Source organism: Salarias fasciatus, chromosome 1 (genome assembly GCF_902148845.1).
Source record: "Salarias fasciatus chromosome 1, fSalaFa1.1, whole genome shotgun sequence".
Classification (NCBI taxonomy): domain Eukaryota; kingdom Metazoa; phylum Chordata; class Actinopteri; order Blenniiformes; family Blenniidae; genus Salarias; species Salarias fasciatus.
The window spans coordinates 40,746,685-40,763,325 of record NC_043745.1 but is presented as its reverse complement, the minus strand read 5'-3'; the positions used below and the strand labels follow the sequence as shown (position 1 = coordinate 40,763,325).

General features: G+C 55.6%; 1 protein-coding gene across 2 annotated transcripts in view; it reads right to left on the bottom strand.

The window, feature by feature from the left end:
- kifc3 (kinesin family member C3) overlaps window positions 1-12,507 on the bottom strand; it is a 38,651-nt gene extending 26,144 nt beyond the window's left edge. For both annotated transcript variants that reach the window (XM_030096247.1, XM_030096265.1), the window contains exon 1: window positions 12,364-12,507. The gene's annotated coding sequence lies outside the window, so the exon portion shown is untranslated. The remainder of the gene's footprint in view (window positions 1-12,363) is intronic.
- Between the last annotated feature and the right edge of the window lie 4,134 nt (window positions 12,508-16,641).

Below are 16,641 nucleotides of genomic sequence, written 5' to 3'. Positions count from 1 at the left end.
AAACCAGTCAAATAACTCATAAACCAGCTAAAACCAGCCAAAAACCAACTTCAATCAGTCAAAAAACCAGCTTTAACCATCCAGAAACCAGTTTAAACCAGTCAATACCAGCTAAAACCAGCCAAAACCAGGATAAACCAGTCATAAATCAAGTGAGCTCGGTAATAAATCAAGCTGAAGTAGCGAGAAACCAGCCAGGAACCAGTTTAAACCAGTTTAATCCAGCCAGGAACCAGTTTAAACCAGTTTAAACCAGCCAGGAACCAGTTTAAACCAGTTTAAACCAGCCAGGAACCAGTTTAAACCAGTTTAAACCAGCCAGGAACCAGTTTAAAGCAGCCAGGAACTAGTTTAAACCAGTTTAAACCAGACAGGAACTAGTTTAAACCAGTTTAAACCAGACAGGAACCAGACTGAACCGCTTTAAAGCAGCCAGGAACCAGTTTGAACCAGCCAGGAACCAGTTTAAACCAGTTTAAACCAGCCAGGAACCAGATTAAACCAGCCAGGAACCAGACTGAACCGCTTTAAACCAGCCAGGAACCGGTTTAAACCAGCCAGGAACCAGTTTGAACAAGAGCCAGACTCAAAGTGAGATTCCAGTCCAGATGAGACGACTGTTTTCTGCCGGCGTCTCACCTCAGGACTCCCAGACCCGGTCCTCACCCGGGGACGTGCACTTCCTCCTCCCCGCCCCCATCGCCTGTGGTCCACCAGACCACGTCCTCCGGTCCTGGAGCCCCCCAGGACTCCAGCGAGAGCGGAGGACCCGTCCACCAGACCACATCCTCCGGTCCTCCAGTTGACAGACTCTGAGATCCCCCGTCCCTGTGGGGGTCCACTGGACGCTGAAGTCCTCCTGGTGGACTCAGGGGGTCTCGTGGACTCGGAGGGTCTCCTGGACCCACTGCTGCAGCGGCTCTTCAGCAGGCTGTGGATCATCAGGACAGCCAGGGTGCAGAGGACATACATGGTCCCGGTCCACGGGTTCAGGTCTGAACCTGGACCGGAGCTATGGCCCCTCCCCCCCGTAATCCGACACCCGGGACCCAGACCAGGCTCCAGATCCGGATCCTCCAGCAGCAGAAAGCGGCGGTGGCCGAGTGGAGAGCGGCGTCAGGAGGGAGGATTAGAGGGGCGGGTCTCGGCCCCCCCCCACCCCCGCTCCCCCCGCCCCAAGACCATCTGCTGCTTCTGCAGGATCGGAGCGCCGTGACGTAACGGGGCTCGGCGCTGGACGACCGGGACAACATGAGAACTGTCGGGACTCATTCCCAGGACAATGCCTGACGGGCTGAGGGGGACGGACGCCGGCGTCTCATTGGTCCACGCAGGACAGGATGGTCTCTGGAGACAAAGGAGGACCGTTCCGCTCCAGAGGACACTTTCAGCTCACTAACGAGGGGGCGGGGCCTCACTAACGAGGGGGCGGGGCACCAGAGGAAGCTGTTTCAGGGTCCAAACAGGGTCCAGGGGGCGACACCGAGGCCTCCACAGGTCTGAGGAGGTCTACAGAGTCCTGCAGTCGCCTCATTGGTTCCAACGATGTCAGAGGAGGAAGATGCTCTAGACAGACCCAGACCAGAACCAGGCCCAGACCCAGACCAGGACCAGGGCTGAGCAGGGTTCTTCCTCTCAGCAGGCTGCAGTCAGACACTGACTTTTACTGAGCGTCCCTGAACGCCTCACAGCAGGAGGAGCAGTCTGCTCACACTGTGATGTGGTGTGTGTGTGTGTGTGTGTGTGTGTGTGTGTGTGTGTGTACATACATCTGTTGAACATGTGTTTCATGAATAAGTCGTTGGGCGTCGTTTCGGTGTGGGTGTGTGTGTGTGTGTGTGTGTGTGTGTGTGTGTGTGTGTGTGTGTGTGTGTGTGTGTGTTCAGCGCTCACACAGGGTGTGTCTGCTGTTCACTGACCACAGCCTATAAATACTATGTGTGTGTGTGTGTGTGTGTGTGTGTGTGTGTGTGTCTTCTGATCCAATTTCTCCTCTTTGAGCAACTTCAAACAGCAAATGGAAACAAAGACCAGGACCAGAACAGGACCAGAACCAGATCCTCCAGACCCAGACCCAGACCGACCAGAGACCCTCCAGGACCAGACCGACCAGAGACCCTCCAGGACCAGACCGACCAGAGACCCTCCAGGACCAGACCCAGACCTTCCAGGACCAGACCGACCAGAGACCCTCCAGGACCAGACCCAGACCCTCCAGGACCAGACCGACCAGAGACCCTCCAGGACCAGACCCAGACCCTCCAGCAGGACTGGACCTGAGACGTTCTGTGAAGGAGTTGCTGGTTTGACCGGTTCTCCCTGGTGGACCCTGAGAGCCGGTCCTGTGTCCAAACTGTCCACGTGTCCTTCAGGTGTTTCCTGAGTCCAACTGTCTCCGCTGTCTTCATGTGGACCACCAGGTTTCAGTTCTCCGCAGCAGCTAGCTAGCTGGCTAGCTGAGGAGGAGAGTTCCGAGCCCGGAGCGGAGCCGGGGTTCTGGGAGATCTGGTTCCTGTGGTAAAGGGGCCGTGTCCTGCTTCTTTAGCTGGTCCAGACCAGGCTCCGCCTCCGCTCATAAAACATGAAGGTCACGCTGAAGTGCAAAACAGCAGCAATTCCGGAGAGATTCCAGCAGGGGGCGATGATGCTGGTTTCAAAAGAGCCCCGGTCACATTGGAACTCATTCAAAAATGCAGATTTTCAGAGTGTAAATAAACATAAAGCTCCGGTTTCAGGACAGGTTCTGGTCTCTGTCTCTGGTTTCTAGAACCTGCTGCTTCACCAGACTCTGGTTTTCACAGAAATCATCTGTTGATTTTATATTACGAGTTAAAGGACCTGTATCCTGCTTTTAGCTCGTCCAAACCCTAGAAATGTCACTAACATGGTAACAGTTTATCTTTGGCGCTAAGGAAAAGTCATTTTGTGTGAAATAAAAGATTTTCTGGGGCTAATTCTGAAACCCGGAAGAGAAAACGCTCTGGTTCACTGAAGTCCCGCCTCTCCCCCTGTGGACTTTGACTGACAGCTACTTCAACCAATCAGAGCTTCAAAACAAATACGCTAGCTAGCTTTAGCTCTTTAGCTCTAGCTTCTCTACACGCAAAGACACGCGAAAACGTCTTTTCCTGTTAGAAACTCACCAAGCACAGACCCTCCAGACCCTCCAGACCCTCCAGACCCTTCAGACCCTCCAGACCCTTCAGACCCTCCAGACCCTTCAGACCCTCCAGACCCTTCAGACCCTCCAGACTCTTCAGACCCTCCAGACCCTTCAGACCCTCCAGACCCTTCAGACCCTCCAGACCCTTCAGACCCTCCAGACCCTTCAGACCCTCCAGACCCTCCAGACTCTTCAGACCCTCCAGACCCTTCAGACCCTCCAGACTCTTCAGACCCTCCAGACCCTCCAGACCCTCCAGACCCTTCAGACCCTCCAGACTCTTCAGACCCTCCAGACCCTCCAGACCCTTCAGACCCTCCAGACCCTTCAGACCCTCCAGACCCTTCAGACCCTCCAGACCCTCCAGACTCTTCAGACCCTCCAGACCCTCCAGACCCTCCAGACCCTTCAGACCCTCCAGACCCTCCAGACCCTTCAGACCCTCCAGACCCTCCAGACCCTTCAGACCCTCCAGACCCTTCAGACCCTCCAGACCCTTCAGACCCTCCAGACTCTTCAGACCCTCCAGACCCTTCAGACCCTCCAGACCCTTCAGACCCTCCAGACTCTTCAGACCCTCCAGACCCTTCAGACCCTCCAGACCCTTCAGACCCTCCAGACCCTTCAGACCCTCCAGACCCTTCAGACCCTCCAGACTCTTCAGACCCTCCAGACCCTTCAGACCCTCCAGACCCTTCAGACCCTCCAGACCCTCCAGACTCTTCAGACCCTCCAGACCCTCCAGACCCTTCAGACCCTCCAGACCCTTCAGACCCTCCAGACCCTTCAGACCCTTCAGACCCTCCAGACTCTTCAGACTCTTCAGACCCTCCAGACCCTCCAGACCCTTCAGACCCTCCAGACCCTTCAGACCCTCCAGACCCTTCAGACCCTCCAGACCCTCCAGACCCTTCAGACCCTCCAGACCCTCCAGACCCTCCAGACCCTTCAGACCCTCCAGACCCTTCAGACCCTTCAGACCCTCCAGACTCTTCAGACCCTCCAGACCCTCCAGACCCTTCAGACCCTCCAGACCCTTCAGACCCTCCAGACCCTTCAGACCCTCCAGACCCTCCAGACCCTTCAGACCCTCCAGACCCTTCAGACCCTCCAGACCCTTCAGACCCTTCAGACCCTCCAGACTCTTCAGACCCTCCAGACCCTTCAGACCCTCCAGACCCTCCAGACCCTTCAGACCCTTCAGACCCTCCAGACCCTTCAGACCCTCCAGACCCTTCAGACCCTTCAGACCCTCCAGACTCTTCAGACCCTCCAGACCCTTCAGACCCTCCAGACCCTTCAGACCCTCCAGACCCTCCAGACCCTCCAGACCCTCCAGACCCTCCAGACCCTCCAGACCCTTCAGACTTGTCTGAGACACTGTTAATGAAAGGAGCTTGCAGCCTGTGGTCCAGCTCACAGCGGCGGGACGGAGGCTCCTCTGTGCGTCTCTGACGTTCAGTTAAAGACTATTGAGACTGAAAGTCCACATCTGTCAACATGCTGCTGACGTCACTGGACTGTTCAGTGGACGATGTTCCCGATTCGTAGCCAGGAATTCGTATGAGCCCGTGGAAGCTTGTTCAGTGGCGTTTACGTCGCTTCTCGTTGTGGAGCTGGCTGGCAGCCAGACCGAGGACGGCCAGCTGTGGCCGCCGAGCGCCGAGCGCTCTTGGCGCTTTCTGCTCGGCTTGAATCGGCGGCGCCGTGAAGAGCAGTGACTGTGAAACGCAGACTGTAACGCACTGTATCGAAAACGAGTTTGAAACTCAGATCACTACTGAATAAAATATACCGCCGGATGTATTGATATCCTCATCTGTCCAGCACTACGTGAGCTGGACCAGAACCGGAGCCGGACCGGGGCTTACTGTCCTCATGGAGACGGATCTATAGAGACACGCTGAACCACCTGCTGACCTGCTGAGCCCCAGACCCAGCAGGACCCAGACCCAGCAGGACCCAGCAGACCCAGCAGGCCCAGCAGGACCCACCAGACCCAGCAGGACCCAGCAGACCCAGCAGGACCCAGCAGACCCAGCAGGACCCAGCAGACCCAGCAGGACCCACCAGACCCAGCAGGACCCAGACCCTGCAGGACCCAGCAGACCCAGCAGGACCCAGCAGGACCCAGCAGGACCCAGCAGACCCAGCAGGACCCAGACCCAGCAGGACCCAGCAGACCCAGCAGGACCCAGCAGAACCCAGAACCCAGCAGGACCCAGTAGAACCCAGAACCCAGCAGGACCCAGCAGGACCCAGCAGGACCCAGCAGGACCCAGCAGGACCCAGCAGGACCCATTCTGCCCACTTTCTTCTATCCAGTCCAGTCTCTCTATGAAGCTCTAATAAAACAACAATGTGACCAAAGTTCAGTAAAAACAATAGAAAACGACATGAAAATAAGAATCGACCACAGCGACGCCTGACGGCAGAACACCGTCTCTCACTGGTTAAAAGCCAAAGAAAATCAGTGAGTCTTAAGACGGGACTTAGAACCAGGAAGAGAATCCGACGGTTTTGGGTTCAAGCGGCAGGAAACACCCCGGCGTCCCAGATGGGTGTCAGGAGCCGCGAGTAGAGCCTCGTTCTGACCGGAGGCGGCGTCCCGGCACATGAGGCTCCAGGGCCGAACCCCATTTCACCCCTTGGTCCCTCCCCCTTGGCCCCTCCCCCTTGTTTTGCGTGTTCAGGTGGAGGGTAGCAGTGTCCCAGTCGTCATGACGGGGGGGGGGGGGGGGGGGGGGGGGGGGGGGGGGGGGGTGGCCATCACTTTAAACGGAGGGGTTTGATCCAGTGGCGGCCGGTGGCGAGGGGTGCTTGTTCCGTCAGCCTACACCGTGACTGGCGGGCGGGGTTAGTTCAGTTCACTTCCTCATTCCACACAAATCCTCAGACAAACATGGCGGGCGAGAACATTTAAAGATTTGAAAACAAATAAAAGAACTTTAAAATCAATCCGGCAGCGGACGGTCAGAAATCCACTCCTCGTTAGTTTAGTGGAGCGATGTGAAGAACACACACACTGAAGAACACACACACTGAAGAACACACACACTGAAGAACACACACACTGAAGAACACACACACTGTGAAGAACACACACACTGAAGAACACACACACTGAAGAACACACACTGAAGAACACACACACTGAAGAACACACACTGTGAAGAACACACACACTGTGAGCAGATGCTAACTGCTAACTAACACAAACAGGAAGCAACAAGGGAGCGCTCGCAGTTCCCAGATAAGAATCAGTCACAGAAACAGTCCTGGACTCGTCCGGCTTGATCGAGTATCAGACTCATGTCGACAGCGTGGAGCAGTGAGAGCGTCCACTGGGCGGGGCTTCCTCCAGACGACAACACTGACCCACCAAGGCGGGCGGAACACAGGAGCAGCTCGATGCTAGCGCTGCACTGCCACCTGGTGGACGGCGGTAAACTCTGCAGACAGGAAGCCGGCGAAGAGACGACCACACTGGCGATACGCGGTCGTATCTTCGTGGCCAGTTAAAAGGCGAGCGGCGGCGTTTCGGACGAGCTGCAGACGCGTCAGTACCTCTCCTGGACGGCGGCGGCAGAGCGCCGCGGCCCAGCCGAGTTGAAGCGAAAGCACGGATCAGGTTTTCAGAGTTGTGTCTTGAGAGGAACGCCGTCGCCTCAGCCAGCTCCAGTCCAGCCTGACACCCGGGCCGGGAGCAGCGGGCCGGACCGAGTCCAAGGCCCCGAGGCAACTGGCTCACCGCCGGTCTTACCAGGGCCGACCAGGACCGACCAGGGCCGACCAGGGCCGAGCAGGGCCGACCAGGACCGACCAGGGCCGAGCAGGGCCGACCAGGACCGACCAGGGCCGAGCAGGGCCGACCAGGGCCGAGCAGGGCCGACCGGGACCGACCAGGGCCGAGCAGGACCGAGCAGGACCGACCAGGACCGACCAGGGCCGAGCAGGGCCGAGCAGGGGCCGACCAGGGCCGAGCGGGGCCGACCGGGACCGACCAGGGCCGAGCAGGGCCGAGCAGGACCGACCAGGGCCGAGCAGGACCGAGCAGGACCAACCAGGACCGACCAGGACCGGCCAGGGCCGGCCAGGGCCGACCAGGACCGAGCAGGGCCGAGCAGGGCCGAGCAGGGCCGAGCAGGGCCGACCGGGACCGTCCAGGGCCGAGCAGGACCGACCAGGGCCGAGCAGGACCGACCAGGGCCGAGCAGGACCGACCAGGGCCGACCGGGGCCGAGCAGGGCCGACCGGGACCGACCAGGGCCGACCAGGGCCGACCGGGGCCGACCGGGGCCGACCGGGACCGACCAGGGCCGACCAGGGCCGACCAGGGCCGACCAGGACCGACCAGGACCGACCAGGACCGACCGGGACCGACCAGGGCCGAGCAGGGCCGAGCAGGACCGACCAGGGCCGAGCAGGACCGAGCAGGACCAACCAGGACCGACCAGGGCCGAGCAGGGCCGAGCAGGGCCGACCAGGGCCGAGCAGGGCCGAGCAGGGCCGAGCAGGGCCGACCAGGGCCGAGCAGGGCCGACCGGGACCGACCAGGGCCGAGCAGGACTGACCAGGACCTCAGTTTTACCGTCACTGAGACACAAAGTGTTCTGGTCCAGTCCTCAGTCAGGCTGACGCGCTCCGCGCTGAGCAGCGCTGAATGAATGAATGAATGAATGAATGAATGAATGAATGAATCTTCACACTTCAGAGGTTCAGATCTGAGCGGCGCCGGCGCCGGTTCTGCAGGACCCAACGAGGAGGACGCAAAACCACCAAGTCCCACACAAAAACTTCTGTCTTCCAAGTAGGAGCGAAACCGCTCCAAAGCAGATCCCTGAAACCCCAGATCCCTCATCCCCAGATCCCTCAACCCCAGATCCCTCAACCCCAGATCCCTCAACCCCAAATCCCTCAACCCCAGATCCCTCAACCCCAAATCCCTCAACCCCAGATCCCTCAACCCCAGATCCCTCAACCCCAGATCCCTCAACCCCAGATCCCTCAACCCCAGATCCCTCAACCCCAAATCCCTCAACCCCAGATCCCTCAACCCCAGATCCCTGAACCCCAAATCCCTCAACCCCAGATCCCTCAACCCCAGCCAGGTTTTCCAGGTGGGACAGTTTCTGTGTTTCATGCTTTCATTTTTTTCCATTTCTTGTCTTCCTTTGGCTGTTTCACTCAGTCTGTTGTAATTATTCTAGAAATGAGTGTCCGTTGTATTCAGTGGACCCCACTGCTTAAATTGACTTGATTTTTTATTACACTACTTTATTTCTTACATTTTACTCTGAAAAACCTCTGTGTCTGTTAAAGCTGCTGTAGGCAGGATTTTGCTAGTCAATGCTGATGTTTCTGTGTTTTCTTTGGGTTAAATGTTAGAGTATCATTGATAATCCTTTAGGAGTGTAGCATCACTGCTCTACCGCGAGGGCGCAGCGTTTCCATCTGTCTCTGTTCTGAGCTGAAAAGGAATCTGGACTGCTCCAGGTATCTTTGACCAATCAGAAGAACCCCTGAGGCTCTAACCGTGATTGGTCGAGTGGCGTTCGTTGCACGTTCTTGTGGGAGGGGCTTAACTTGCGTAAGGGCGTGATGTCAGAGAAGACAGGACAGGATTGGCTGTGCTGGGTTTCAAATCGCCATCTTAGATGGGTCAAACCGCCATCTTGCTTAGGTAACCCTAAGCAAGATGGCGGAGATGCGGAATCCTGCCTGCAGCACCTTTAAGGTATTCAGTTCAGTTCAGTTCTTTATTGAGCTTTAAAGCTAGGGTTGGCCATCTTGGAAAACTAGCATGTAGCACGAATGTAGCATCTCCCCAAGGCTCCGCCCAGCTCCCACCCCATTGGAGGAGCTCCGCTGGGAGCGGAGACGCGGAGACGTTCCGTGCGCGCTGCGCGGCGCTCCCGCGTCCAGAGCGTCCCTGGCGTAACCCGTCCTCAGCGCTTCGTTTCTTCGTTCTTCTTTATTTGCACAACGCCAAGTTCTGGCGCACTCAGCGGTAAGTAAAGCCCCAAACATTCCTCTCCGCCATTCTGCAACGACGCTCCGTCCTTCTTCGCGCACTGAGCCAGGGTCAGTGCACGCCACTGACATGTACGCGCAGGGGGCAGGTCCAACGGCGAAGGGACTTGATTGGTTTAAAAAAAGGTGTCCCGTCAAGACGATTGGTTTCTGTTTTTCCCGTTTTCCTCCTGCTGTAGATAGCGGATATTTTCCAAACTACTTTAAAAACACGCCATGAATTGTTTCCCATCGGGTCATAAAGATCATTTTAACCAGTATTTAAAAAAATGTATCTCATTCAGATCGCCAACCCGAGCTTTAAAGCATTATTACATAAATATCTTACATCAATAAGTTCTGACTGCAGAGTTGCTCCTCCAGAGACTGTTCATGTCCATTTCTGTGGGAGGAGAAGAGCAGCCAGTCGAGGTCTGTGGGTCTGAGCCGCGGTGAAAGTCCAGCCGAATCATTTGAACTGGAGAAAAGTTGTTTAAAACACGAACTTTCTTATTTGGCGGTGGTTCTGTTCTGACAGAAACAGCGTTGATTTCAATCAGCAGGTAAGGGACCGTCTACAACTTACAAGACGCTGCAGCAGTGAAGACAAACGCCATGTCCAATAAATCTGACAGGAGACAGATGAGGGTTGTGGGGATGATGGTGACGCTGCAGTGAACCCCAGCGGTGGGATTACGTTGTTTTTGTTTGTGTTTTTGTTTTTTTGGTGTTTGTCTTCAGTGTTTCAGCGTCTTGTAAATTGCAGACGGTCCCTGAACCCCGCAGCTCCACCGTCAGCTCTGCTTCTGCTGCTTGACGGACAGTTGTAATGAAAGGAGCTTGCAGCCTGTGGTCCAGCTCACAGCGGCGGGACGGAGGCTCCTCTGTGTCTCTGACGTTTGAAGACTTACTGAGACCGAAAGTCCACATCTGTCAACTAGAAACAGGCTTTGTTTTTTCCCTGTCTGAGGGCTAAACAACGCTGTGGTCGCCATGACAACGTGCCGAGGACAGAGGTTTACTGTCTGCTAACAGTCAGAGTCCTAACATAACACATGTCGTCCATCAGTGACGACCAGCAGCCCTGAAGTCTGTATTTACCCAGCATTCCACAGCGCTCACAGCTTCTGCTACTACCGGGAGTCAGCGCCGGTTTGCCGTGGCGCCGCCGCTGTCCGCCGCGCGGCGAGCGGTCTAGCAGTTCTATCCGTCACCGGTCGAAGCGGTGCGGACGCCGCTGCTGCTAACTGCTAACTGCTAACTGCTAACGCTAAACGCGGCGCTATGTTTTTCTTTTTCCTGTCCGTTGTCCGGGCGCCCGGACTGAAACGGTCTGGCGGAAACCCTGGACTTCAGTGGACCGCTCCACTCGCCAAGCTCCACTAACAGGATGTAGAACAAGAGCTGGACCAGCAGGACCAGCTGGACCAGCAGGACCAGCAGGACCATCAGCAGGACCATCAGGACCATCAGGACCATCAGCAGGACCAGCAGGACCAGCAGGACCATCAGCAGGACCAGCAGGACCAGCAGGACCATCAGCAGGACCAGCAGGACCATCAGGACCATCAGCAGGACCAGCAGGACCATCAACAGGACCATCAGCAGGACCATCAGGACCAGCAGCTTCTTTTCAGTTTCGGCTCAGACTTCTGGAACGGAGCTGATCAGGAGGCAGAACCAGGACAGCTGATCGGGGCCGACTCGGACCTCGGGGGGCTTCCAGGCCGCCGGCGGAGGACCGTCCAGAGCCGGGTCTCCTTTCTGAGGGGGGGGGGGACTCCTCGTCTCGCTGAACCTCCACTTCAGCTGCTTTTACACGTTTCTGACGCCTTCAGACGTTCTGCAGAACCCCGAGAGACCCGGGTCAGACCGGGACCACACGGGTCAGACCGGGACCACACGGGTCAGACCGGGACCACACGGGTCAGACCGGGACCATATGGGTCACACCAGTACCAAATGGGTCAGACCAGGACCACATGGGTCAGACCGGGACCACCTGGGTCAGACCTGGACCACCTGGGTCAGACCGGGACCACACGGGTCAGACCGGGACCACACGGGTCAGACCGGGACCACCTGGGTCAGACCTGGACCACCTGGGTCAGACCGGGACCACACGGGTCAGACCGGGACCACATGGGTCACACCAGTACCAAATGGGTCAGACCAGGACCACATGGGTCAGACCGGGACCACACGGGTCAGACCGGGACCACCTGGGTCAGACCTGGACCACACGGGTCAGACCGGGACCACACGGGTCAGACCGGGACCACCTGGGTCAGACCTGGACCACACGGGTCAGACCGGGACCACACGGGTCAGACCAGTACCACACGGGTCAGACCGGGACCACACGGGTCAGACCGGGACCACACGGGTCAGACCGGGACCACCTGGGTCAGACCAGTACCACACTGGTCAGACCGGGACCACACGGGTCAGACCGGGACCACCTGGGTCAGACCTGGACCACACGGGTCAGACCTGGACCACATGGGTCAGACCGGGACCACCTGGGTCAGACCGGGACCACACGGGTCAGACCTGGACCACACGGGTCAGACCAGTACCACACGGGTCAGACCTGGACCACATGGGTCAGACCGGGACCACCTGGGTCAGACCGGGACCACCTGGGTCAGACCGGGACCACACGGGTCAGACCGGGACCACACGGGTCAGACCAGTACCACACGGGTCAGACCGGGACCACACGGGTCAGACCGGGACCACCTGGGTCAGACCAGGACCACACGGGTCAGACCGGGACCACCTGGGTCAGACCAGGACCACACGGGGTCACGGTCCGCTGCAGACCGGAAGCGGGTCTCACCGGTTCCGGTCCGAGCTGACGCGGCTGAAGGTTCTGGCCGTGAGGAAGAGGAGGAGGATGAAGGTGTTTTCACTCAGACTGATGAGCGCAGCGCCGTCGCCATGGAGACCGGCACGTGGAGCGCTTGTTGTGCTCACCTGGCGGGGCCGCCGCTTTGTCCCGGTGGAGAAAACAAACCGCTGAGCGCGGTGGAACGTGCTGGACGGGGGGCCGGTCCTGACCCGGTCCTGACCCGGCGCTGCCCCCCTCTCAGACCCCCAGACCCCCAAACCCGCAGCGCGCCTCGGGCTCCGCCCGCCCGGCAGCCCGCCGCCGGACGGACGCGGTCCGCAGGAAGCGGTCTTACCTCGTCCCGGTCCCGGTCCCGGTCTCGGTCTCGGTCTCGGTCCCGGTCCCGCACGGCTGCTCCTCCTGCGGGTCTCTGGACCCGGGCCCGGACCAGCAGAGACCCGGACCCGCCGCAGCAAGCTGTGTGGACGTGGACGCGCTGCGCGAGGCCGTGAACGTCTCCCGGCCGCCGTGCTGCCTTCACGGACTGTGGGGATTCCGGCCGTCAGCGCGCATGAGCGGGAACCGAGGGAGGGGGCGGGGCCGTGACGTCACCGGATAGAGCCTGCTTCCCGGGCCGAACAGCGTCACGTGACGCGCCAAATGACGTCATTCCGTCCATTCCATATGATAAAATCACTTTATTAAAGTCGAACCAAACACAGCAGTCCAGATGGAGCCGGACCGCTTCCCCCCTTCTCTGCTTTTTCCTGTTCCTTGTTATTTATTTATTCATTTATTTTTCTTTATCCTTCCATTCCTTCCCCTTGTCTACTCTCTCTTCCCTTCTTCTCTTCCTGTCGTCTCTTTTTTCCATTCCAATTTTCCTCCGTTCTCTTTCTGTAGGATCCTCTTGTGGATTTTAATCTGCCGTCTCTTCCCTGCAGGATCACGTCCTGCTGCACAGACCGGAGGTCCTGGGGTCAGTGGGGGCAGGACCAAACGGGTCCGGGATGCAGGACCAAACGGGTCCGGGATGACCGGAGGTCCTGGGGTCAGTGGGGGCAGGACCAAACGGGTCCGGGACGTTCTGTCCAGCGGGCCTCAGGGAGGACTGTTCGGTCCTGACGTCTCAGAGGAGACTGTGCTGAATACAGGGCGCCTCAAGGGAACATTTTATCTCCTTTGCTTTTTTCTATTTATGCGAATGCTTCTAAGTTTGAGAAGAATTTTTTGAGCTTTTGAAATGGCGTGGTACGTACGGTTTGCATTTATTTGTCGGGGACAGTGCACGACACAACATTAACCACAAGAGGAGAGACGCTTGGTGCCCGGTTACAGCCGGGAGCTGGAGCCACCAGTCGTCCCTGGGCAGGCTGATGTCTGACAGCGAGACATTTAGAGTTAGATTACAATGACCAAAAGGAAGAAAAACTGTTGAATGAAAACATGTTTTTGAGCAGTGTTTCTGCACAGCCGTACCGATCGCTCCCTCATTCACCCTCTTTCAGATCACCGGTCTCTGTCTCTCACAACACTACAGCGCTAATGTAGACGTATTTGTTTTGAGAGCAGCCATTTGTTTGTCAGACGTGCAAAAGTGGGAAATTCTGTGCAAGTCAAGATCTGTGTTGGTAGTTTATTTATTCCAATGTTTTACGGCCACGTATGAGAAGGCTGTTCTGGCTGAAGCCGTGTTGTTGTCAGAGACACGACAGTCTGCTCTAGAAGAGGAGCGTCAGTCTTTCTGATGTTTCTGATGTTAAAGAGATGAAACTTCTCAGAGGAGGAGCCAAACCATGAAGTGCCTTAAACAGTAAACAGAGATTTGAAAAGATAATTAAGGTTTTAAAACTTAAGATCTTGTATTTAGTAAGAATAGAGCAGTGGTGGAATCGTCGAGGTTTCTTATCATGAATCTTGACCGCTTGTTAATATAATGATTCAACACTGTTCTGCACGCCTGAGACCAGGATGTCATACGATACATAAAACGGGACATAATCATAGAGTTTAGATACATGAATGAAGCCTCATTACTCAGTGACCCTCTGATGTACAGTTTGAGAGAATAAGTTTGAGGGAGTTGCAGAGTTTCTTCGTGTGACTTTTAAATGTTAGTTTTGAGTCCAGAGTAATTCCTAAATATTTAAAATCATGAACCATTTTTATTTTGCTTTCATGAATTAAAATATTCGGAGGATCTTTTAAATTACGCTTATTTGTAAAATACATGGCAACGGTCTTGTCGATGTTGAGCGTCAGACAAGAACTCTGAAGCCGAGTCGCAACTCTTTGCATCTCTGCAGTCGGCCTGGTGGCAACCTCACTTTCATTTTGCCCGTGAGTGAACAAGACATCAGCAGACATTACAATCTTTACACCACACGCAGAAGGAAGGTCGTTTATGTACAAACTGAAAAGTAGGGGCCCGAGGATTGAGCCTTGTGGGACACCGACAGTACAGTTTTTAAGAGAGGATAGGGTGTTATTCACTCTGACACACTGTTGTCTACTATGCAGGTATGATGCAAACCAGTTTATTGTATTATTTATTTGCACAGTCCAAAGTGTGTTAATTTAGTGAGGAGGATGTTGTGGTTTACCGTGTCGAACGCCTTCCGCAAGTCAAGGAAAGCTGCTCCAACTCCCCTCCTTGGTCGAGACTTGATTTAATTTCTTCCAGGAAATACCCACAAGCTGTGTGGTGGAATAGTTTTTCCTGAAGCCAAATTGTGAAGGATTTAATAAACAATTTGTGTCAAGATGTTGGATGAGCTGCTCAGCTATGACCTTCTCACAGACCCTGGAGATGGCAGGGAGTACTGACCTCTAGCTTCTCTCCTGACGTGAACACAGGCGCGACGATGGCAGTTTTCAAGCATGATGGAGAAATGTCCTCCTCAGTGGACTGTGTGGACTGAACCTGCTGATGACGTGGCGCCGGTCGGCCTGGTACAGAAGGGGAACGCTGTGTCAGATCGTCTGTGTTATCATCGTGTGTCTTTAATGCAACAGTGGTGCTTGGAGAGCTTTTTAGAGATTAATGTTTCAAAGACAAAGGAGCTCATTGCTCATAATGATAAAGAGGTTTTAGCTCCTCTTCAAATTTTGGGTGAAACAGACTGTTAGTAACTTTAACTACCGCGGCACATACACCGACACCAAACTCGTTTTTCTTGAAAATACTGACTTTGTTTTTCAGAAGCGTTCGCAGCGTCTGTGCCTTCTTCGAAAGCTGAACAGTTTCGGGGTGAGTCACCCGAGTGAGGTGGAGAGCCGTCTGGCCTCCGGCAGGTCGATGTGGTCTGGGAGCCTCAGCGTGAGGAGCAATGAGCTGCAGAGGGCGGAGAGCTGGAGAGCTGGAGGTCAGAGGTCACCGGACGCCACGGAGAGCTCCGAGCGGCCGGTACGACGGGCGGCTGGGAAACGAGGCGACGAGCGTCACAAACGATGTGTCCTCCCCTTAAACTCTGAGTTTGAGCTGCTTCCGTCGGGACGGAGGTGCAGACTGAAAATGGCAAAGAGGAATATTTACAAGAAGCCTTTTGTGCCAAATGCAGCCGGAGCGGTGAAGCCTTTACGTGGGAGACGTTGTTGTTGCATGGAATGCAGTGTCTTTTCATGTGGCGTGACTATTCGTATTCGTCCTTCTCAGTCTTTATGAAACCGCTACTAACAAGAAATACCGAACAGAGACAGATTACGAAACACAAAAATTATACAAAACATGAACAGATTAACTGATGGGTTGATAAAAGAAGAGAAGAGAAGAGAAGAGAAGAGAAGTTCAGTTTGGCTGTGAGTTTTGTGAGGTGTGGACTGGGAGGCCAGTTCTCTCCCTCACTGTCATGTTTTTATCAGCGACCCTCTTTCTGCAGCTCCTGCAGTCTGGGAGGATATTATGGGATGCTTTCTCCATCATCACTGCTGTGCTTCAGTTTGTTCAGTCTTCGGTTTGAGGAGCCGCTTTTCAAAGAAAAGCAGGTTTGTTGGTGCGTGACAGTCTGTCCTCTGTCCTCCAGTCTGTCCTCTGTCCTCCAGTCCATCCTCTGTCCTCCAGTCTGTACTCTGTCCTCTGTCCTCCAGTCTGTCCTCTGTCCTCCAGTCCGTCCTCCAGTCCTCCTCTGTCCTCCAGTCTGTACTCTGTCCTCCAGTCCGTCCTCTGTCCTCCAGTCTGTACTCTGTCCTCCAGTCTGTCCTCTGTCCTCCAGTCTGTCCTCCAGTCTGTCCTCACAGAAGAGACGCTGCTTCTGGGTTTTTTCATCATTTTATTTCTGTTCATATTTTCAACATGGCGCCAAAAATCCAGACTTTCACAATAAAAGCACACTGGAGGTACCCGGGTCCACACGGAGGCTCAGGTCAGCTGCTCCAGGAGGTACCCGGGTCCAGACGGAGGCTCAGGTGCCGTTGCTGGCCATCTTTAAAAGCGATCCTAGAATCCTGGACCTGCTGCTGTACTGAGGTTCATCACTACTTCTACTGTGTTTTATTTTGTACTTTCTTTAAAGGTGAAGCTGCTGCGGCGAAAAGCTTTATTTGGGCTGAGAGTTCTCTTAAAAATCAGCTTCCTGTTGTGCCAAGCTCATTATTTTCCCGCCTTTTCTCTGCTCCTAGGACTGTTTTCCCGCCT